Here is a 24,419-nt window from a genome sequence, read left to right as displayed (position 1 = left end):
CGCATGTGTGAGTAGATCATCATTGGGGGCACACACAAGGATATCATCCATATAATGATAGATGATGGCCTTTTCTGCGGCTGCACGCACTGGGGAAAGCAGGGAAGAGACATACCACTGGCAGATCGCTGGCGAGACCTTAAGGCCCTGAAGGAGAACTGTCCAATGGTACCTTTTCATAGGAGCTTCCATGGTGATGGTGGGGACCGAGAATGCGAAACGTGGTGCATCATCAGGGTGTAGGGGAATATGGAAAAAGCAGTCTTTTATATCAATAACAGCTAATTTCCAATCCTGGGGAAGCATTGTTGGGGATGGCATACCAGGTTGGGGAGAGCCTGTATCTTCAATGACATTATTAATTTGTCGGAGGTCGTGGAGGAGCCACCATCTCTTTTTGTCAGCTTTCTGAATGACAAACACTGGAGAGTTCCACGGGGACGTGGTCTCCACAATATGACCCTTTTTCAGCTGGTCTTCCACTAGCTCCTCAAGCGCCTTTATTTTTTGTTTACTGAGTGGCCACTGTTTCACTTCAACTGGATTGTCTGTTTTCCACTTCAGTTTTTGGGTGGGGCGCTGTTGTGCAATGATGGCTGTACAAAAATGCTGTGGAGAGTCTGGAATATCAATTGTGACACCCCACTGGGCCATTAAATCTCTCCCTAACAAAGGTTCCGAATAATCTAACACAAATGGACAGATATTTGCCAACTGTCCATTTGGTCCTTCAATTTGGATTATGCTTTTGGATTGTTTTGCCAATTGCAGGCCTCCTACACTTTTAACATGACCGGCAACGTTTTGCAAAGGCCAATGTGCTGGCCAGTCTTGTGCTGGGATCACTGTGCAGTCTGCACCTGTGTCTACAAGCATCTCAATGCGTTTTGACTCCCCACCCCCACTGACATTACACCATAATTTGGGTTTATCTCTTCCAATAACTTGGACCCGGGCGACTGTGGGCCCTTGTTTTTCGGTGCCTTCAGGCAAAAACGGCACAGGGATAGCTTGTGCAACAATTTGACCTTTGGGAAGAAACAGGGGTGGGTGGAAACAGTGCAGCCCGAGAACGAATTGCTCAGGATCTGATGCTGTCATTCCTGGAGCAATTTCAATCTCATGTGGTGTGTGTTTGGTGTCCCCAATGACGATGTACTTACAACGAATTCGGTGCCAAGTACCCTTCTGTTCTGGGTTGACAGAGACAAAATGCCAGTCTGTGTCTTTGAGGTGGAGTGATTCTGCCAGCTGCAACCTGAAAGGCTCATTGACAGAAGACGTGGTTAACATAGGTTCATTTAAACCATAACAAAGGTTATTTTGTTTCATTTTTAACAGTGGACCAGCAGACGTGGTCTTTGAAGCATCTGCTTCACTTACAGAAATAGTAACATTACTGCGCACTTGGTTCGTTATGGTTCCCTTATTCCCTTGGCCTGCTCTTTTTGTGTCTGCACGCCTGGCAGGCTGGCGCTCCCCATTCAGTCTTTTTGTTGTTGTTGACCCCCTGGGAGTATTTAGAATTTCCCTCCCGTGCCATTTCTAAACTCATCAAATTGCCCTTTCAGGGGGCATTGGTTACTCCAATGCCCAAGGTTATTGCAAAGCAGGCATGGCTTTGTGGGGTCAACCATTGGTGGTCTTTGCTGCTGCCCAAGGTACTGCTGTGATGAGGGAATGGGCGCAGGGCTGGTAACGGCGACATGCTGAGGTCTCAGCAGCAGCTTTGGCCTGGTGTCTTCAGCCACACTCATCAGAGGCACTTTCCTGTTACAGACTAGAAGCATATCTTTTAGTGTAGGGGGGGTTCTAGAGGAAGGCTCAAAATTGCCGCTCGACACTGATCATTTGCATTTGTAAATGCCACTTCCTCTAAAACCTCTTCCCTTGCATTCTCTTTTTTGACTTGGATTTCAATGGCTCTAGTTAACCTTTCTACAAATTTCAGAAAAGGCTCAGATGGTAGCTGCTTGATCTTACTGTAGGGCTCAAAAGGCCCTTCAGGTTGGAGGGAAAATAATGCTTTTTCAGCAGCTTCTTTTACCTTCTCCAGTGCTTCTACAGGTATTACATTTGCTTGGATCGTGGCTGCAGACCACTGCCCTTCACCAGTGAGATGCTCAATGGTAATTGGCATCCCATTAGCATCTTTTGCCTGCAAGCTTGGGAGAGCCTCCTCTAGCAGTTGTTTCCATGATAGTTCCCATAATTTGAATTCTGTAGAGGTCATGAGGCATGAGAAAAGCTGTTTTAAATCATGCGGGACGACTACAGTCCTGCTCAATTCAGAATTTAAAAGGCCACGGAAGTACGGACTGTGTGGGCCATACTCCTTGTGGGATTTACAGATTTCTTTAATCAATTGCCGTCCAAAAGAGCTCCAATTAGCAGTTTGGGCTGCTCCCCTTTGAGCTGCAGGCTGATACGAAACAGGGGCAAATGACAAAGTGGGACCCTGTATTGGGTCTGCAGCTTCCTGCCCTGTATCCCTTGCATTGGAAGCAACGGGAGCACAGAAGCAGGTTTGGGGACATGCAGTGGGCGTGACCCCACCGAGGGAACCCGGGGAGGGGGCGGGGACACCGTGGGAACAGGGGGCGGGGACACCTGGTGACGTCACCTCGGCAGATGCCCCCTGGGAGGAGTAGAGGGGCGGAGCTGAGGGTACAGCAGGTAGGGGAGGGGGAGGGAAGGTGTCACGAGGAACAGGAGGAGAGGGGGATGGGGAAGGAATTTTGGGATACTTAGGGGAATCTTGGGAAGAAGATGACCAGGTCTGGGAGGGTGCCACGTGGCATGCTCCATCTTGGGTAGCCCCTAGGCACTGGGGGCCATTTTGGGGATCACTGCTCTCCGAAAAGCTTACACGTGCTCTGGGATTTAGAGCGGGGGAAACAGGGTTTTGGGAAGATTTCCACGAGACCTGGCCAGGGCCTTGTGGACAAGGGGACTCAGGCATTTTAACCTGCACTGGGAGTCGACTTCCCAGCATGTGAGCAGGGTTTTCTCTGTTTAAGATACCAAGTTCTGGGGTAAGAGGATCAGGGCTGGAAGGGGGGGAAACAGGGAGAGCAGAGGTACATGGCTTAATATTTGGCTTTTTCTCCAATTCCCTTTGTTTGAGCAAAGCAGTCCGAATTTGTAGACTCTAGAACACAAATTTAGCTGAGGATGTATTCCCAGACTGTCTCAAGGTTATCAATTCATGCCCTACTTTATCCCAAAATTGAAGGTTGTGGACTTCTTCAGGAGAAGTTTGTGGGAAGTGCAGAAAAAGCCACCTTACAAACTGTTTCAATTTTCCTTTTGAAAACTTTACGTTTGCATTAACTAAAATTCCAAAAATATGATAATACACTCCTTTTTGTGCTGTGCTTAATTTCGAGCCCATGTTAGATGTAAATGGCACAGAACAAGTTCCCGCCGACCAAATGCGAAGCCAAAATCAGCTACCGATTTCAAAAAAAGAAAAAAAACCACGGTTAAAAGGCGATTACAGATGAAAGCTTTCACAATGCAGCTGTATACACTGCTTTTAAAATTGCCGCGGGCAGGAGCAGCAGGGAGTTGGGACCCCGCCCGCGGGAATGCAGCCCCCCTGCGCCGAGAGAGAGAGCCCCCCCCCCCCCGCGCCACGTGGCGAGCCGAAACCGGGGCCGCCCAGCGCCGCGTGGAGACAGAGACAAAGCCTCCCCCGCGTGAACGCAGCACCCCCCAAGCACCGAGAGAGCACGTGGCGCTTCCGAGCCGGGAGGAGGGGCAGGCAGGGCCGTCACGCTCCTCCGAGCTGGCGCCAAGTCCAAAAGCGGCGCGAACACGCCGCAGAGTTAAAGCTTTACGGAGAACCACCTTATCACCGCAGGGCTGCGCAGCCTAAAATGCAAAGAGCAAAAAGGAACTCGTCTCACGGCAAAGACGGGTTTTTTAGCTTCTACCCCCCCAAGGAGCAGAAATACTCACCGAAATCGAAGCAATAGCTGGCAAGGTCAGGCAGGCTGGTCTCTTCACTTGAATAGGACCCCTTGGGCAGGAAGGGGCTCCCCTATTCTCCCCTGGAAAATTCGCTCACCAGAAAGGAGCTTCACTTTCCAAAGGCGCAATGCGTTCCTCGAGGCTTCTTGTGGGATCAGTACAGTCCCAAAGTCTCTACTGGAGAGCCGTGCAACCACAGCTCTTTCCAGTGGAAGCAAAGCTGCTGTAATGCTTTTCCAAGGTTCTGAGATTCCTTTTGGGGCTGCAGGTCCGTGCAGCCACACCATTGGGCGCCACTATATTAAATATTAAGCCCCAAATGTTTCGGGGTGTGTCCTGCCTGGCTTCGTCTGGCCTCACTGCTGGACCAAAGGCGGCAGCTGTGGCGTTTTTCACCCCAGAGATGCCTTTGGCTGCCTAGGTGCTGCAGCTAGGCGCTCTGAATAAGTCCAGGCAAATAGGAACTCAGTTTACCTTTGGTGGAAAAGGTTCAGACAGTGAAGAGAAAAGGAGCGGGTTCTGCTGTGTAGCTTAGATCCAGAGTTTATTGTAGCATGGTAGATTTCTGAATCTGGCGCAGCTCTCAGACAGACGACAGAGACAGAGACACGGCAGAGACGCCGACCGCATGGTCTCGTGTCCTTTTTAAGCCCCGGGGACAGGGGGAGGGGAGGGACAGGTGAGGGCCAACCAGGTGTGAGCAGGGGAAGGGTCAGGGGATGTGGACGCTAGGACAAACCAATGAGCCCAGACCTGGGGGGCCATCTGCCAATCACTCAACACCTTGCTGGAAGGTGCCAGGCAGGAGGGCAAAGGGGGAGGGGGAAAGGTTGGCATCCTTGAGGGGGATGGGATAGGTGAGACAGGAAATGGCGACACACTGCAACAGATGGCTGCTTCCTTTGTCTCAGGGAAGGGGAGAAAAGAGTCCACATAGCAGCTCAGGCAAAAAGCAGATAGGAACCTGTTGAGCTTCTGGCATTGGTCTGCTCCTCACAGCAGGCAAAACTGGTGAATTTTAGTGTCCTTTCTTTTGCTGGCTCAGTCTTTCCTGGGCTTCGGACCAGCCAGGGTCACCCCCACATGTGAGAAATGACCCTCACTTTTAAAATTTTAAAGGTTTATTAAACCTAAACAAAAAAATACAACAAAGGACTGAATAAAGAAAAATTACAGCACTGAGAGTCTCCATGACCAGCAGCCACATGCTTGTCTACAAAATGGATGCTCTGCCTTTTATACCCTTAGCCTCTCCCAAAGTTTTGTCAGTCAACTCCTTCTCTGCGGTCCATTGGTGGAGATCACTTTCTTACATCTTGATTGGAGGTCAGGTGTTGTTTTGCCACACCTCTTAGTAATAAGCTGGCCCTCCCCAAATGCCCTGACTACTAAGGCTATTACAAGGGGGAGAGGAAAGAAGACTATGGGAGGATATATTGCAATAACATCACTATGCATCTGTAAGAGACGGTCTGAAGTGGATGCTCGCCAAGTGATTGTTTGCAGCTGTGTTTGCAGTGCCGCTATGGTACACTGCTTCAGGGGAGCAGGGTCTGCCAAGGAGTGACTCACCCTATATGCTTGCACCTGCTTCACAACAATAGCCCGTGAATTTTTGCCACCTCTTGGCCGAATGAACTTTCTGGGGTAACTTTGGTGATTCCCCATGGAAAATCCCTCATCTGCCTCACAACCACTGTGACGGACAGAGATTGAAGCCCCCTCCCAAGGACTGAGACTGAGACCCCTATAATTCAGACACAGGGATGCTGGCCTGACTGAAGCGGGATATCTGCCAAGTGTTGCCTGCAGTCGTGTTCGCTGGACCAAGACTGGTTTCCCATAGAAACCAGTCCTGAAACAATGGGTCCCGCTCACTGCTGAGATTGACTTATACTGTTTCGGAACATGGACCATCTGTACCTGTTTTCAATACACTTATTCTCCATTGTCTTTTACCTGTTCCCCCCTCGACAGAGGACTATAATAGACCCCTGAGTTAACCAAGACTTTGAGATTCTCACCGATGTGACAAGGTGAATCTATTGGCTGGTCCATGAGGATTTCGTCTCTACGTCTGGTAGCTATACCCCTTTCCCCTCTTTCTCTCTCTCTCTCTATCCTTTATCTCCTTTTCTAAACCCTCTATCGCGTTTGCTGTGGGCACTCAATAAAAGGTGCATTTGTTTTGATTAATACTGAAATTTCCTTTGTGTTGTTTTTTGCACTCTGAGATCATGTAACGAACCATCACGACCCCCGCTTGTACAAGCAGACTGTGACAGCATCTCAACATATACATAATATTTATCTCTTAATTGTGACAGCCAACTATCTCATTATTCATCTATAACACACAGGATCCCTGGACCGGGAAAAAAACCTAAGCCTAAACAGTTCAAGGGGAAAAAATCCAAAAAGAAACAACTGAAGGATCTCTGCTGGTGTCCAGGGAAAAAAGTGGGGAAAGAAAAAAAATAAGCTTCTTGCCTAAGCAAACAAAAAACTAATCCAACAAAGGCAATGAAGTAACATCCATGCCACCACCAAAGCACACTGGAGACAGAGCTTGAACAATACCCGCACCGAAGTTCCCAGGCTCTGGCCGCGCCCCTTGGATCATATTAAAGCTACAGCAGCCATTTCTGAACATACAGCAGATGATTAGGGAATAAAGTATCATCATAAAATCAGCCCAAGACACTGGGTCAAATTACCCTGGCTGGAGGAAGGGCTGAGCATTCCCAGGATGGGAGATGCTCCGTTTGTGCTGAGTGCTGAGGCTGTGCACAGTGCAGGGGCAGCACCAGCCACCAGAGGTGGCATTTAGGAAGGCAGGAGACCAGCAGCATCAAAACAATCCCCTTTTGGGACTCAGGAACTCCCCAGCCAAGGTACTGGGTGTGTTGAGGGGCTGCTGTCCGCATTAAGCACCTTGCAGAAGTAGTTGTGATGCCTTGTGAAGGCTGACCTAGAACAGAGACTAGATGGAGTTAAAGAATAAAGTATGTATTTATTAGAAGGGCTCAATGGATACACCTTGGGCAGTACAAGAGCCCAGCCAGGGCTACACCCAAGATGAACCCAAAATGATCACAAAATGGACGACCAGTCACGGGGTCTCACACTTTTATAAGTTCTGGTCCATTAGCATATCGGAGTTAATTGTCCAATTATAGCTTTAGCTTATGAAGTCCCATCCTTCTTGTTTTTCTCTCTTCAGTCTACTGTTGTTTATGCTCTTGGGCCTGAAATTTGGATCATTTGTCCTTGTTCCCGAGCTAGACAAGGAATTGTTTTGTCTACTTTGTGAAGAGAGATAACTATCCCCTAATATGAAGCTCAGAAGTACACACTAAAGCAGTACAGAATATGAAAAATATAAAAGCTAAAACCTGAGATATCAGTTGAGCCTCACATTTGCAAAGGGATTCCTATTCAGGCATGAAATGGAGGAAGCCAACCTTGGTGAAGGCAGAGTGAAGGCATGGTAGTAATAGACGGGCACCCAGGTTTGTGGTACAAGGCTGGGGGCAGCCACAAGACTACAGCAGCAGTGCAGGGGAACAGTGACCACACACCATTCAAGTCCACCACACCTCCTACCAGCAGCTTTGCCTCCCCAGGACCCTGGCACATGTTTTGGCCCCACTGGAGAGGACACCACACCATAGATTATTGTGGGGTTTGCCGGCCCAAATGACCCTGATGACGAGTGCAAGAGAGTCAGCAAGTGTGAAAAATGCATATTATATGATTGGCTCTTCACAAATATTAAAATGAATACTATAAGTGTTATGTTGGAAAGTTATGCTGTATTAATTTCCTTTAAGTAGTGCTGTATTGATCTCTTTTAAGTAGTGTGGTAAATATAGGTTTTTAGGCTATAGCATTATATTAAAATAGAAACTATGTGATGTAAGATACTTTTTGTAGCTAACACAAGGAATAGATAAGATAATCAAGAAATTCTTCGCATAGTGATAACAGCAACAAGACACCAAGATATCAAGAGAAGGATTATTGCCTCCTTATCCAAACAACCCAGACTCCGAGGGGCCTGAGACAATTGATTTAGAAGATGAGGGGGGGAAGTGACATTAAGCAGAAAAGCCTCTAGTTTGAAAGGAATGTTTGAATCATGTATGAGATATATGAATATGCAATAGGCTATTGCTTTTAAGGGTTAATCCTTTGTTAGCAAGGTGTGCTTTTGTGGCAGAAATGCAAAAGCACACGGACATCTGTAATTCTTTGCCTTTTTATTGTCCTAACTTTGATTGTCCAAATTCTTATTATCCTAATTTTTATCACTATTTTCATTAGTATTTTATTGCTATTAAACTTCTAAAATTTTAACACAATTGAATGGCATTTTTCACAATTGGTGCTGTGATTCAGACATAACACCTCGCTGCCGAGGTCTCGGAGGATTCTGAGTGAGGGAGGCGCTCTGTCAAGTTTGGCAGCCTCGCTCTGTTTCTTCTGGCATGATTGGCAGACGCAGGTTCCAACCCAGTGGACTAAAAGAGACAATTAGACAAAGGCAAAAGGCTCCTTAAAACTGCGGTAATTGGCCCCCTAAACTAAGTGTACGCTAAGACCCGAAAAGGAAAAAGGATTGTAAGTACTTTTTCGGGGGGGCAGTTATGGGGGGGATGAATGTGTGTGTATGAGAGGCAGGCTGCTTATCAAAGACCTGCCAAGTGATTGTGGGGTCTCCCACACTGCGTTTCCATCTTTTCGTGAGAAAAACAGCCAGTAAAGAGACAAGGCGAGAGATAAAAGGAGTGACAGAATCCCCCCAGGGAAACTGGGAGTGGGTCTCAGGGAAGGGCTGGGACCCCTTGGAGAGAGGGAGCCGAGGGTTTTCCTGGCACAATCCACTGGAAAAGTGGGCTAAAAAAAGTGGAAGAAGCCCCTAAAAATTCTGCTGGGTTGAGGGATTAATCTGCCCAAGAGCATCCAGGGTTAAGTAAAATCCTGCTGGATTGAGGATATGCCCAAGAGCACCCAGAGTTTGACAACACAGCTGGATTGAGAGATACCCAAGAGCATCCAGAGCTGGCCAATAACATCTGAGATTGTAACAAGTAATTTGAAAGTAAGAGGTACCTTATTGTTGTCTTGTTGTCTGTGAGAGTGAGTGAGAAATAAAAAGTGAGTAAATGTAGATGAATGAAAATATATGTAATGTAGATTGTTTGTTTTCAGTTTCACTCCTTGGAGGGAGGTGTTTTGTATTGAATTGTATTGTGAGAGAAAGGGGTTTTTTGTGTGTGTAGTGGGAAGAAGGTGGTATTCAAGTTGCTAGAGAAAGTGGGAAACAGAGGCAGGGGACGAATAGATAAGATCTTGAAAAATGGAACACAAAACCAGTAAGTTGGGTACAAGAAAGAAAAAAGGGAGTAAAAAGGTACCAGCAGAGATACCCCAAGATAGCCCTTTGGGAGCTATATTAGCTAAGAGAGATACAAATCCTTCTACAAGGAGAAAAGACGAGGTAAAGATGATCCAATTTTGTATGATAGAATGGGCAAAGAAGGAAATAAGATCTGACCATGTTTATTGGCCTAGATATGGCTCTTTTGAAGTTTGTATTTGTCAGGCTCTGAATTTATTTGTAAATTCAAAAGAACCATTCAATCCAGAAGAAAGATAATATGCTGCATGCTTGATGGAAGGTCTTAGGAGAGTAAAAATCTTTAAAATATCAGAAACCCTTGAGACAAAGCAAGAAAAGAAAAAAGGGAAAGAAAGGATCTGGGAACAAGAGGGAAAAAAGAAAGAAAAATATTGGGATCCTTTGCAAGTATTGCCTCCTCTGTTCCCGCTTGCTTCCCTGCCCTTCACGGTTGAGCCGCTACCCCTGGCCCACCTCTGGTCTTGCCACTCATGGCTTCACTGCTGGTCCTGGCTCCTGTCCCGGCTCCGGACTCACCACTTGCAGCTGTGCTGCTCAATTCGGCTCTTGTGCTGGCTTCAGCCCCACTGCTGAATTAGTCTGTCACGGTCCCAGCCACCCGGCCCGCAGCTGCTCCGCCAACTGCACCAGGGTTCCTGTTTGTTCTGGCTGTCCCATCCCCAACTGCTTCTCCCGTGGCTGTCCTCCCTGCCCCATCCCCAGCTGGTCTGTCCATGCTGGCTGTGCTGGGCACCACCGTTGCTGCCACACCTGCCCCGCCTATGCCAGCTGCGCTGGGAGCTGCCAACTCATCCACCATGACCCATGTGCAGGCCATCCATGCTCTGGTTTGGTTTCCACTGGGAGACCCCCCCCTCCTTTGGCAGGAGATCCTACCTACACCCTGCCCTTGGAAGACCAAGCCTTGGCATGAATCCCTCCCCTCATCCCCCTTCCTCTGACACTTCCATCCGTCCCTGCCCTGGGTCCCATTCCCTTGGTAACGACAGCTCCTGCTGTTCTGGAAAACTTTCTCCCTGAAGAAGATGCACCTTATCGAAACACAAGATGCTCAGTTAAAAGACAGCCCTCCCCTGATCTTTCCTCAAAACATGGGAGAAAGGTTATAAAGGATAAAGAACAAAAAGAGTGGGATGAAGAGATTGGTTTATTTCCACTAAGAGAGGTTCCAATGGGAGGGGGTGGAACAGGGTTTGTAAATGCCCCTTTGACTTCTTCTGAAGTCAGAAATTTTTAAAAGGAAATAAAAGGAATTTTGGAAGATCCCATAGGCACAGCTGAGCAATTAGACCAATTCTTAGGTCCGAACATTTATACTTGGGATGAGATGCAATCTATAATGAAAATAGTTTTTTCTCAGGAAGAAAGGCAAATGATCAGGGCTGCTGGAATAAAAATTTGGGAAAAGAAAAACCAGCAGGGCCCCCCAGGAGATCAGAAAATGCCAACAACACCTCCTGATTGGGATCAAAATGATGAGGAAGGGAGGAAACACACGAATGATTATTGTAATTTGATAATCAAGGAAATAAAAGATGCAGCACCCCGAGGGCAAAATGCTAAAAAGGCTTTTGAGGGACAGCAGGGGAAAGAAGCAACTCCAACTGAATGGTTAGACAGACTTAGGAGAAATATGAAACAATATTCCAGAATAGACCCTGAGACTACTGTGGGACAAGCTCTTAAGAATTAATTTTGTCACAAATGCCTGGCCACATATTAAAAAAAATCTAGAAAAAATTGAGGATTGGCATAATAGATCGTTAGATGATTTATTAAAGGAGGGTCAAAATATTTATGTCTGGAGAGATGAAGAAAAAGCTAAAGTGAAAGCAAAAATTATGGTAACCACTATGTGAGAAAGTAATTTCCAGAGGAATCTAAAACCCCCAGGCACCACTCCTAGACATGAAGGTCGTAGAGACAGGGCAAAGGAAAAGAACAGAACCCTGGTCCAACCCAAATCTCAAGAGCATTCTAGAAATATTTGTTTTTACTGTGGGGTTGAAGGACATTATAGAAGAAATTGCCCTAATCAAATAAAAGATCTGAAAACCTACTGAGAGACGGGCACAGAGGAGGAATAGGGAGGTCATAGGCTCGATTTTTTGGGGGACAAATACCATCTGGAGCGTGTGATAACTTTAAAAATGGGACTCCAAGAAGAAAAATTAGAATTTGTGGTAGACACAGGGGCAGAAAGAACCTGCCTATTAAATATTCCAAAAGGTTATAGTGGAAGCAAAGACACTGTAAAAATAACAGCAGCAAAAGGAGAGAGTTTCACAGATCCTGTCATTAACAATGTGGTAATTGAGGGAGAAACTAGAATTTGGATGGGGGAATGTCTTATTGGTCCCTGGGGCAGGTAGCAACTTATTAGGAAGAGACTTACAGGTGAAACTAGGAATAGGGGTCATACCAGAAGAAGGGAAAATGACAGCTAGAGTTTTAAAACTTGGCCAAGAGAATGAGAAAAAAAAAAAAAAAAACAAGGAAGTTTGGACTGGGGAAGGAAATAGGGGACGATTAGATATTGACCCCATAAGGGTCACAATTGAGAGAGAAGATTGTTCCATACGTGTATGTCAGTATCCTATATCATTAGAAGGACGGGAAGGTTTGAAGCCAGTAATAAAAGGACTAATAAAGGATGGGACATTAGAACCTTGTATGTCTCCTCATAATACCCCTATTCTCCCAGTAAAGAAGCCTGATGGGAACTATAAATTGGTACAAGATTTACGGGAGGTTAACAAAAGAACTCAGACTCACTACCCAGTGGTACCAAATCCTTACACTCTTCTAAGTAAGGTCCCACCCCAGCATCAGTGGTTTAGTGTAGTGGATCCTAAAGATGCTTTTTGGGCTTGTCCACCGTAGCAGCCAAAGGGCCTGCAAGGCCTCCCTGGCCTTGCCTAAGATAAGAAATGCCTAGTCATGATGACTGGACCAAAGAAGCCCCTCTTCTGCCTTCGGACCCTTGTTATCTCTCTGTAAGATGATAGGTCATATTTGCCTCGACCCTTACTATTGGACTGTTTCCCAAAACCCCTATACCCTATATAAACACCCACTTCTGCCCAGTTCTGCAGAAGAGCTATCACTGTCACCCTTCACAGAAACTGCCAATAAAGACACCTCTGTGGAACCTCATACAGCTCTTCTCCTCTCTCTCCCTGCTTCTGCTGCGGCACTTAGCAAGCAAAGAGCTGAAATCACTAAAGAGCTGAATTCACCAAAGAGCTGATCTCCCCAAAGAGCTGAGCTGCTTGCTAAGATTGCCTGAAGCTGGGAGCCTGCCTGAGGGACCTGGACAGGTTGTGCTTAGCTGGACTTCGCTATCCGGACACCTACGGCAGCTGGGGTCGGAGAGACCCCGAAAACCCCCGCCGTAATAAAAAGTCCACTAGCCGAGGAGAGCCAAAATATCTTCGCCTTTGAATGGGAGGATCCAAAAACTGAGGGAAAGCAGCAAGTAAGATGGACAAAGTTACCACAGGGGTTTACTGAATCTCCAAACTTATTTGGGCAAGCTTTAGAAACAATACTACAATCTTTCCCCACCCCTCCTGGAATACAAATTATCCAATATGTGGATGATCTTTTATTATCTAGGGAAGCTGAAGTTGAGGTTAGAGAGGCTGCTATAGAACTTTTGAATTTTTTTGGGGGAAAAGGATTAAGGGTATCAAGAGGGAAACTGCAATTTGTAGAACCAGAGGTAAAATATCTTGGACACCTAATTAGTAAGGGTAGTCGGAAGCTCAACCCCGAGAGAATTGCAGGAATTTTATCTCTTCCCCCTCCCTCTTCAAAGAGAGAAATCAGAAAACTACTCGGATTATTGGGATATTGTAGATTATGGATTGATGGGTATACACAGGCAGTAAAAAATTTTGTATTGAAAATTGACAGAGGGACATGATATAAAGCGGACTGGGGGAGATGATATAAAGTGGACCAAGGAAGATGATGTTGAATTAGAACAGTTGAACTTAAAACTGGCCTCAGTACCAGCTTTAAGCTTACCCTCACTAGAAAAACCCTTTCATCTGTATGTATATGTGAAAAATGGGCTAGCTCATGGAGTTCTGGTTCAGGAGTGGGGAGGATTAAAAACACCAGTAGCTTATTTATCAAAGATGTTGGACCCAGTTGTCGGGTTCGGCTGTCTGTCTCTGCCCCGACATGGGTAGTGTGGTTCTTGGGTGGCACGCGTTTCAAAGGACGAGTCTGGACTCTTCAGCTTTTCGATCTTCGGATTGTTTATTATTTCTTATCTACAAAATTTTCTGTCTGCCCAACAGAGGTCTGATCTGCAAGCAGTCACAGGCACTCTCTGACCACCCACGGGGCGGTCATGTCCTTTTATACTAATATCTACGTACATAATATTTACCTTTATTTTCCAATGCTTTTCACCCATGTTAGCAAGTGCACCTTTACCATAAACCAATCCCCAAGTGCCAACATCACCACAGGAGATGGACAAGAAGAAGAAAGAAGAAGGACGAGACACGCCCTGATCCCTCCATCTTGTCTCCATAACCCCCCTGTACCAAAAACCTTAAAGTCTATATTTCACCCTCTAAATGTGTCCCTTTTACACCCTTCACTCTAAAGTGATTCTCTTGTCCTCAAACTCTTGTTATTTCTGTGGATGGATCAAAATCAAGCCACCAGACACTCTTGGCAACATTCCAGGATTTTCGAGACCCCCCAAGGGTTCTCCTGGCATCTCTGGACATCGGGAACGATGTGCTGAGATCCCACATCTCCCCCTTCTGTTTGCACCAAGAAGACTTCTTTGGCAACTTGACTCATGACACGTCTCACACACAAAAAGATGCATGGGACGATGAGCATGAGGACTAAGAGTATTATTAAAATATATAATCCCATTTTTAAAAACCCTCTCCATAAGGGAGAAAGATCAAAAAATCCCGCCACATCATCAATCCATGATCCAGTGACTTCGCCTAGTTTCTTTATACTGTCTTTTATATTTTGAATACTTTCATGAATTGATCTTGAATGATCTGAGAGATTCATGCAGCACATTCCCTCAAACTCTTCACATCCATGTCCATGAGCAAGCAATAGATAATCGATTGCTGCCCTATTTTGAAGAGTTGCCTCTCTCACACTACTTATGTCTTTTAACATATCACTCAAAGCGAGAGAGATTGATTGAGCATGCTTGCTCAACCAACAACCCATGTGGTCCAGTTGAGTCAAGGCCACCCCCGACGCTGTCTGAGGTGAGAAAATTGCTGCCGCAATTCTCCTTGCCTTGTCCCAAGTGTACACTTCATCATCACAGTCTGCACTGTAATTTTGCAAGGACCTTTTTTCTTTGTGTTTTTGCTCTCTTAATACTTTCAAATCTGGTGACAACATTGAAATTCTCCCAATGCTGCATGGACCTCCCTTGGCATTTGCAGGAATGCCGTGCCAAATTCTGTCCCCACAAATTAAAAACAACCCACGTGGCAATTGCACTGGGACCTGTGTTGATCCTTTGGCTGTCGTCACAGTGTGATTGCACCAAGCTGATGCGTTTCTGTAATATTTGTGATTTGGTGTGACATCAACGCTTTTGTTTGTCCTTGACACATTCGAAATTTCGAATTTCATGCATAGTTCCATTATTGTGGACCCGAAAATTTCCAGTTCCTGCGGTTCGGTAGAAGCCACAGGTAAAAGATGTGTCCAAGCACACCATTCATTCACAGGATCTTTGATGACTTGTGAAATCTCCATTGGAGAATGCCCTGGAATTGGCCATTCGCCCACTGGCAACCCAGCCATGCATGCTGTGAATGGTTTCCCTGGTTTCGAATGTGTCAGGCAGATACTTTCTAAATTTGCTGCCTGGGCTAACGTTTCCCAAACATTTTGTTTTGGCTGACTGACGGGTAGATTTGCTCCATTGCTTAAAGCAACAGATGAAAGCATGAACATCATGAAGCTCACGACTTCACCCTTATAAAATTTCATTGTCATGCTCCCACTCAAAGCCACAAAGGAAAAAACCCCCAAAGTTTTTATTCTTTTCGTCCCTCTTCTGAGTCGCTGTTCACAACTTGAGTTTCTTCCTCCGTCTGCGTACTCGTTTCTCTGCCTCTGGGATCTGTGCTCTCCTGCTCTCTTGTCCGAAATGGCTTCACGTGCCGCGCTGACACCCACTTCAGCCCTCGCCCTGTGGAAACACAAGCGAAACCCTTGCCCCAAGTGATTAGTTTGAAAGGACCCTCTATTTGTCCTGTCTCTGGGTTTCTGATCAAAACCAAAGGATTTTCCCTTAGTTTTGCCTGAGAGCTGTTTGAAAAATGCCTCATGATTGGTGGATTGGGTTCAGAAGACGAACTGTTAAGAAAATTCAACACATACAATGCTTTGTTTAACTTCATGTGTGGTGTCGCCTCTGGCTCCCCCCTTTTCTGCCTGTCCAAAAGGGATTTCAGGGTGTGATGTGTTCTTTCAATGATTGCCTGACCTGTGGGTGAATGTGGAATGCCAAATGTGTGTCTGACACCCCATCTTTTCAGGAATCTGTCAAGCACCCTGCCTGTATATGTTGGACCATTATCTGTTTTTATTTCTTGAGGCACACCTAATGATGCAAATGCTTGCAAAAAATGTCGACAAGCATGTTCTGCTGTTTCCCCTGCATGTGCTGAAGCAAAGACTGCCCCTGAGAATGTATCTACTGACACATGAACATTTTTGAGTCTCCCAAATGATGGATATTTTGTGACATCTGTTTGCCACAGCTGAAGCCTTTGTAGTCCTCGTGGATTGACTGCTCCTGTTGAAGCAGGTGGTTGCACGAGTTGACAATCTGGACAAGCACTAATGATTTCCCTCGCCTGAGTTTTTGTGAGACGAAAGGATTCCATCAGCGCCTGCGCATTCTGATGAAAAAATGCATGACTCAGTCGTGCTTGCTCAATGGTGGACGAAGTGCCTTCGCCAGAACTGTCAGTTCCGTATTTTTGTCTGCGGAAACAACTGATGGATAAACAATAAGTCCAAGGATTCTGCTCCTGTCCTGTCCTATTATTAAGAAATCTTGTTTTTTGTATGAATCTCCGCGGATTCCTGTTGGAACCTCCGCATGACTTTCATCCAGAAAGCAAATTAATTTGGAAGTTGCCAGTGTGCACTGTGCCCCTGGTGGAAGGAGTTCTGGGTCGCTTGAGAATCGGCTGAGGAGTTTGCTGAGGGCGTCTGCTTGACGATCCCCGATGACTGTCCTGTTGGTTGTTGTGTCACCGCCATCACTTGTGTCGACGCGCGCTGACGGTTTGTGAGCGCGCTCCTTCTCCCGTATCCCAGAAGCGGTAGAGGATTCCCTTCCACATCTGTCTGGGAAAAACATTCTTTCAGAGAGTGTCTTCCTCTTCCACACCGCGCACAAAGTGGCTTTGCAGGTTTTTGTGTCTGCACTTGCGTGTGTGCATGTGGACAATTCTTTTTCAAGTGTCCAAACGCCCCACATTTGTAGCATTGTCCTCCTGATGGATTGCTCTTCTTCTGGATGGTTGCAAGAACTTTATTTATGTTTTCACTCTGTTGTTGGAGTACCTTTTCCAGCATCTTTTCAACCTTGTCCTGATCTTCTGACTGCCTCTCCGTGTTCCTTCTTATCTGTTCTCCCCATTCTCCTCTCAGTTCATGCCTCATGATCGACGTGACATGCTGAGGTGTTCCCACTCTGCTGCATGCCTCCACCATCTCTGCCAAGGATGGCCGTCCTGGCATTGCGCTGATGACCCGTTGACAATCCGGGTTGGCATTGCCGAAAGCTAGACTTTCCATGAGAGGTTGCTTCGCCTCATCAATCGTCACCTGTCGATCCACAGCTTGCGAGAGTCGATCTATGAAAGATGAGAATGGTTCTGTGGGACCTTGCCTGACGCATGAGAATGGGACATCCGGAACTCCCGCCGGAGCAATCTGCAAGATTGCTTTGCGTGCTGCTTCTTTGATGTCATTCAACACCCGTCGTGGAAGCCGTGCTGCTTGCTCCACTGGATTGTCATCTGGAGGATCTCCTGCCAACTGTGCTTCTGTGAGATTTGCGTTTGGCCCACCTTGATAGCTGTCTCTCAACTCTGTGAGATATCTTCTCCATCTTCTGTCCCAGATAAGACTTTGTGTGTCAGTGAGAATCATCGACACAAGACATCGAATGTCAAATGGCGTGAAATCATACGCATTGAATGTCCCCTTCAGGAGCTGTTTGAAGTACTGCGAATTCAGACCATTGTTCTGAATGCCCTTTGATAAGTCTTTGATCACCTCGTGACCCAACCTTTCCCACCTTGGATTTTGGCCTTGTGCATCATATGTCACTGGCATTATTATGTCTCCTGATCCTCTGATCAAACCCTTTTCTTTTGATAATTCATTTCTTATTTCCCTCCAGTCTATTGGTTCTATTGGCTGTTCTTCTTCCTCCTCTGGAAACTCCATTGGCCATTGCCTGCACAATGGAATCGTGGAGGTTCTTGATGATCCTTCGCTCCACGTTCTTCGACTTGAGGTCTTCAGTCTTGCTCCTAAATCTGAAAAAGAAACTTGAGGTTCTCTTGAACGTGTTCTTTTTGCTGCATCAAAAGACTGCAGAAGATTCCTTGCTGCTTCCGCTGCTGAAAGCATCCATGCTGGAATTCCTTCCCTTGCTGTAATGTGTATCATTTCTTCTTCTTGAGGCTGTGTTTCATCTGAGCTGTCTTCAACTTCATATGATCCTGAAGTTGATGGAATATTATCCTTTTGCTGTGTTGTTGTTGTTGGTTTTATTTTCTTTAATGTAGCTTTCTTTTTATAAATTGTTGGAAAAAATTGCTGCATTGTTGCAGTTTGGCCAGCAGGTGATGTGGTGGCGCTGTCGAGCAGTTCCGACATGTCCTGCAATGTGGTCGTCCCTCCACGAGGGGGCGCTGTCGCCTGCCTGGACAACCTTGATGACGACAAGAACTCAATCGCTTCCTGCTCGGCAGACTGCAACGCTCGCAACCGTGTTTGAGACCAAGTTTGCATGGCTGTTGACTGAGCTGGCATTGAGGGTTGAATACTTGAATGTTTCTTTTGAGTGGAAGGGGTTTGAACCATAGGGTTTGAGACTAAAGGCATCGGTCTCGGAGAGGGGGTGGAGCCCCGGGATGTCGAACCCCGAGCGTGGCCCCTCCTCTTCGCCCCAGATGTCACAGAGGATCGGACCCGCCCCCGACCTCGCTCCGCCGGCACTTCCCGCGCATGCGTGCCTTCGGGGACGCCCCCTGCCTCCCCTGTACTGACGTCACTGTCTCCGTCCCGCTCCACCTCCGAAGTCTCCTCCCTATTGTCTGTTCCTGTCCCTCTCTCCTCCTCCTCTGACGCTGTATCCAAACCCCCCGCCGAAGCGCGCAGCCCCCCCCCCCCCCCCCGCGGGTGTCCCCTTTCGCGCTGCAATTCGAGCCGATCTCCGGGTCCAGATTTCCGGGTCTGACGTCACCACCGCGCGTCTCCTGCGTCCCCCGATGGCAACCCGCCGGAGCCCTGCAGCTGCTCCGCCCTTGCTGCCCGTGTCTGACGCTGCCGCGCCGGTTTGAGAGCCCTCCCCGGCTGTTCCCCGAGCCTTGCTCGACACGCGCGCTTTTGGCACCGCGCCAAATGAGGCTGCCGCCGCTTTCGGCGTTGCGCTCGCAAAAGCCGCACCAGAACCCGTGTCCCCCATCGCCTCCATGCACCCCCCGCCAGCCGCCGCCTCCGCCGCACCGCCGCGCCTGCCGCGAGAGAGCGCATCCCCCCTCCCCGCTTGTTCCCTTTGAACCCCCCTCCCCGACTCCGCCACTTTTTCCACCTCCTCTCCCTCTGATTCCTGCGAATCGGGATGGTATGCTCTTAGAGAGCGACCTGCCTCCTCGATATCGCTGGGAGAAAACTTTATTTCATCAGGGAGCGGAATGGTATCATCTGTGTCTGAGTCAGAGTCTGAAGCCCCTGCACTCTCTGGAGTCTCAGGGCGCTTTAGGGTTCCCTTGGGTTTTCGGGATGGTGGGACTGAAGGCAATGACATTTCTCCTGGTCCCCTTTTCTCGGGCACCTTTTCCCCCGGGCCAATTGAGATCAGAGCCAATCTCTGCTTTGAGCCTTGCTCTGCTCCCTCCGCCCCTTTGGGACTCGCAACAAGTTGTTGCCTGGCTGACCCTCTCAACTGAGTCGAGGTCGCCTCTAACATAATTCTTGCTGAAGACAGCAATTTCAAGGCTGTCTTATCATCATTGGTGGCTAGAAAATATAGGTGTCTGTTAACTTCTTGCCAAAAGCCTACTTCAAATAACAACTGTGTTTCTGAGTACGGGTAATTACACCGCACCCACAGCAGTAATTCTCTAAGCTTTTTCTTTGGGATCCCCCTAAGTGTGTGTGTCTGCCACGCCCTGTAGGTCGGACAGAATCTCTATTTGTTCCTGGGAAAGTGTACCCCCCATGTTCTTAATTCTTGACCTTCTCACCGAATTCCTGTCGTCAGAGCAGTCCGAAGGCTCCTGGTCACTGGCCTGCAGGTCACAGGAGATGGATTCGGAGGCGCCTTTTCCGATTCCGATTCGGGCTGTCCTGCTACGAACTTTCTTCAGCTGAAGTGGAGTGCGATGTTCTCTGTGGCTGCTGCGTCTGCAGATTCTCCTGGCTGCTTTCTGGCTGTTTTCCCAAGGAGTTATCAGTGCTCTCCTGGGAATGAGTCCAGCTCGGGAGCTGCCCACTCGGTGCTTCAAGGCTGCCCTGTGCAAGAGGTGCACACCAGAGCTCACCGTGGCTCAGCGAGTGCTGCAGGATGCTGCTGGATCGCCGGTTGCTGCCGAGTAGCTCCCCGGATCGTCCGCCGGGTGCCCACCGGGTGCCCACCCAGGGACGCCAAATGTCGGGTTCGGCTGTCTGTCTCTGCCCCGACACGGGTAGTGTGGTTCTTGGGTGGCACGCGTTTCAAAGGACGAGTCTGGACTCTTCAGCTTTTCGATCTTCGGATTGTTTATTATTTCTTATCTACAAAATTTTCTGTCTGCCCAACAGAGGTCTGATCTGCAAGCAGTCACAGGCACTCTCTGACCACCCACGGGGCGGTCATGTCTTTTTATACTAATATCTACGTACATAATATTTACCTTTATTTTCCAATGCTTTTCACCCATGTTAGCAAGTGCACCTTCACCATAAACCAATCCCCAAGTGCCAACATCACCACAGGAGATGGAGGACAAGAAGAAGAAAGAAGAAGGACGAGACACGCCCTGATCCCTCCATCTTGTCTCCATAACCCCCCTGTACCAAAAACCTTAAAGTCTATATTTCACCCTCTAAATGTGTCCCTTTTACACCCTTCACTCTAAAGTGATTCTCTTGTCCTCAAACTCTTGTTATTTCTGTGGATGGATCAAAATCAAGCCACCAAACACTCCTGGCAACATTCCAGGATTTTCGAGACCCCCAAGGGTTCTCCTGGCATCTCTGGACATCGGGAACGATGTGCTGAGATCCCACACCCAGTGAGCCGCAGCTGGCCAGTATGTATTCAAGCTATAGCAGCTACTGCAATCCTGGTAAAAGAAAGTCATAAGCTTACTTTTGGACGTAAACAAATTGTGTGTACACCTCATGCAGTTTGAAACGTGTTAAACCAGAAGGCTGAAAAATGGTTGACAGACTCTGGAATGTTAAAATATGACACAATCCTGATAGACAGTGATGACTTGACACTAGAAGTAAACAGAAGTTTAAATCCAGCTCAATTCTTTTATGGAGAACCAGTAAGTAACCTAATACATAATTGTTTAGAAATTATCCAATACCAAACTAAAGTTGGGGACGATCTTGAAAAACAAGACCTTTCAGAAGGGGAAACAATCTATGTGGATGGTACCTCCAGATGTCTACAAGGAAAAAGAATGTCAGGGTATGCAGCAGTTGATGGGAAAAACATGCAAACTTGAAAAAGGGAAATTACCCTCAAACTGGTCAGCTCAAACTTCTGAATTATATGCTCTAAAAAGAGCACTGGAATATTTAGCACACAAAAAAGGAACTATATATACTGATTCAAAGTATGCCTTTAGAGTAGTACATACCTTTGGAAAAATTTGGGAAGAAAGGGGATTACTTAATTCAAAAGGAAAGGGATTCATACATGAAGGACTCATTTTAGAGGTTCTAGAGGCATTAAAATTACCTGAAGAGATAGCAGTAGCACATATTAAGGGACACCAAAAGGGAATGATCCTTGAAATAAGAGGAAATTATTTGGCAGATCAAGAAGATAAAGATGCAGCAGAAAATGGAGCTGAAAGAGTTAATATTAACTCCAAATGAGGAAAAATTGGAAATTCCAAAGTTTAGGGAAGCCAAGAAAAATTAATTAAGCAAGATAGGAGGAGAGCAAGATGAATCTGGGAAATGGACACTTCCTGATGGAAGACAATTACTTAATAAACCACTTACTAGGAAAATATTAGAAAACATGCATCAGAAAACTCACTGGGGTACCCAGTCTTTGTGTGATCATTTTTTAAGGAACTATGGGTGCATTGGGATTTTTAGATTAGCAAAGCAAGTAACTGAAAGATGTATCACTTGCCGAAGGATAAATAAAAAGGTGATGAGAAAAACAACATTAGGAGGTCATGAGTTTGCTCTTTGACCATTTCAGAATATCCAAGTAGATTTTACTGAACTTCCTCAAGTACAGAGATGGAAGTATTTATTAGTAATGACAGACCATCTAACTCATTGGGTGGAAGCAGTTCCCACTGTCAAGGCCACAGCTAATGTGGTGTGTAAAACCCTTTTGGAACAGATTGTTCCCAGATATGGGAATGGTTAATAGGATAGACCCAGAGGAACACATTTTACGCCAAAAGTGTTACAACAAATAACTCAAGCCTTGGGGATAAAATGGGAGTTACACACCCCATGGCATCCACAGAGTTCAGGCCGGGTAGAGAGGATGAACCAGACTTTAAAGAGAACTTTGACTAAATTAGTAGTTGAAACCCAAATGTCATGGGTACAATGCCTACCTTTAGCCTTACTGGGGATCTGAACACAACCTAAGTCAGACCTGGGAGTGTCACCTTATGAAATGATGTTTGGGTAACCTTTTCTGACCACCCAACATGAAACTCCTACCTATGAAGTAGGGGAAATGAGTGTTAAAGGATATGTCAACACCATTGCAAAAACTCTTGAAAACTTGCGGTTGAAAGAGATAATCCCTCAAACCACACCTTTAGACTTTAAAATCCATAATATTCATCCAGGGGAGTGGGTGCTTGTAAAAACCTGGAAAGAACAATCTTCAACTCCACAATGGGAAGGTCCTTTTCAGGTATTGCTGACGACCGAGGCTGCGATCCAGACCAGGGAATGAGGGTGGATCCATACCAGCAGAATCAAAGGACCCGTAGAAGAACCTGAGGAGTGGACGATAACATCTAAACCGGGTGATATAAAATTGACTCTTAAACGGGGACTGGGTGGTAATGAAGTGGGAAGGCCAAAATGATCTAGGAAATGTACAAGAATCACACCTAACTGGGAAATAAGGCCAAGCTTATATCAGTGCTTTCAAGTACTGCCTGGATGAGCTCTGAGACGCCTCCAATACCCTCCATGGGGAGGAATACTTCCACTTCAAACAGGAGGACCAGAACTGTTTCGGACAGAGAGGTCTTGTATTCTGACCTTAGCCTGTGACTTATACAAAGAGGAGAAGGATTTACAACTTCCATCAGTGCCATATTGTATACTATCCTAGGGTGATGCTATGATGCTTGTATCCCCATTCACCTGTTCTGTTTATGCTGGATATTATTTTCGGTGCCTTCAAGACTGTCTCTGAAGAGTGAAAGTTTTGTTTTGGTTTCTTATCAGCCTGCTCCCCCATGGCTGGCAGGATACAGAGACGGGGCAGTACCTAGTGCTGCTTTTGCTTTTTGCTTTTTTTCCTTTGCTTTTCGCTTTGCTCTTGCTCTTGCTTCTGCTTTGCTCCTGCTTTTTGCTTCCTGCTCATTAGTTAGTTTAGCTAAGCAGTCATAATTTTTCCTGGACTGTTTCTCCTTTCCTTTTTTTTGGACCTACTTGAACCTGCTCCGGACTGGAACCTGGGAAACACCAAGAGTTTGCACCTTGTGGCCTGCGGCAGCTGCCCCCAGCACCGGAGGGACTGATAGAGCAACCACCCCCCAGGAGAAACTTTCTGAATTTGTCATCTTTTTCAGAGTGGTGAAAGAGTGGTGACCTCTGGTATTGTTCATTTTGTGTGCTGGGGGATGCTGTGCCTGTTAAATAAACAGGTTCTTTCCACTTCTCTCTGAGGAATCCTTCTGAAGTGGTTGGGGGGAGGGGCTGTGTGGGTTTGCTTTCCGGAGGGGCCCCCTTTTGGAGGTTTCCTCCCAAATTTGCCCTAAACCACGACATATAATCTATTTGATTCACCAAAATACCGGACATGCTAGCTGGATTAAATGTAAATGTTTAAATTGTGGGAAGAATTGATATTGTAGTTCCCACAATTGACGCCCTCGTTGCAGGAAGTGTCGAGTGCCAAATCTATCTTCTATCCAGGTAGAACTCAAAGCAACTGAAATAATAACTTAGTTTTGTGGATGGGAATTATTAGTGCCTGTTGAATGGGAGATACCTGAGGAACGGTGGGAAACCACAGTTAAGGGGTGTCAAAAACGATTTGCCTGGAAACTAGCTAAGAGAAAGTGACAAGGAAATAGAGGGCAAGACCAGATTGGCCTTTGTATTCACCACCAAGAAGATCCTATACACCCACTGTGGGTTGCAACCCTATAGGCATTGGAGGTGGGAGTATAAGCCATACTGGACCTCTGTTATTCCTTTTTCTGTCACTCATTTTTAATCTTTTCCTTTTGGGATACCGACAAAGTCATGTCACATGTGTTATCGAAAGCTGTATATGGAAAGACAGCGAGGTTCCTTTTTTAATTACTCACACTCGTGT

This window comes from Molothrus aeneus, chromosome W (genome assembly GCF_037042795.1).
Source record: "Molothrus aeneus isolate 106 chromosome W, BPBGC_Maene_1.0, whole genome shotgun sequence".
Classification (NCBI taxonomy): domain Eukaryota; kingdom Metazoa; phylum Chordata; class Aves; order Passeriformes; family Icteridae; genus Molothrus; species Molothrus aeneus.
Note: the sequence above shows the minus strand (reverse complement) of the source record.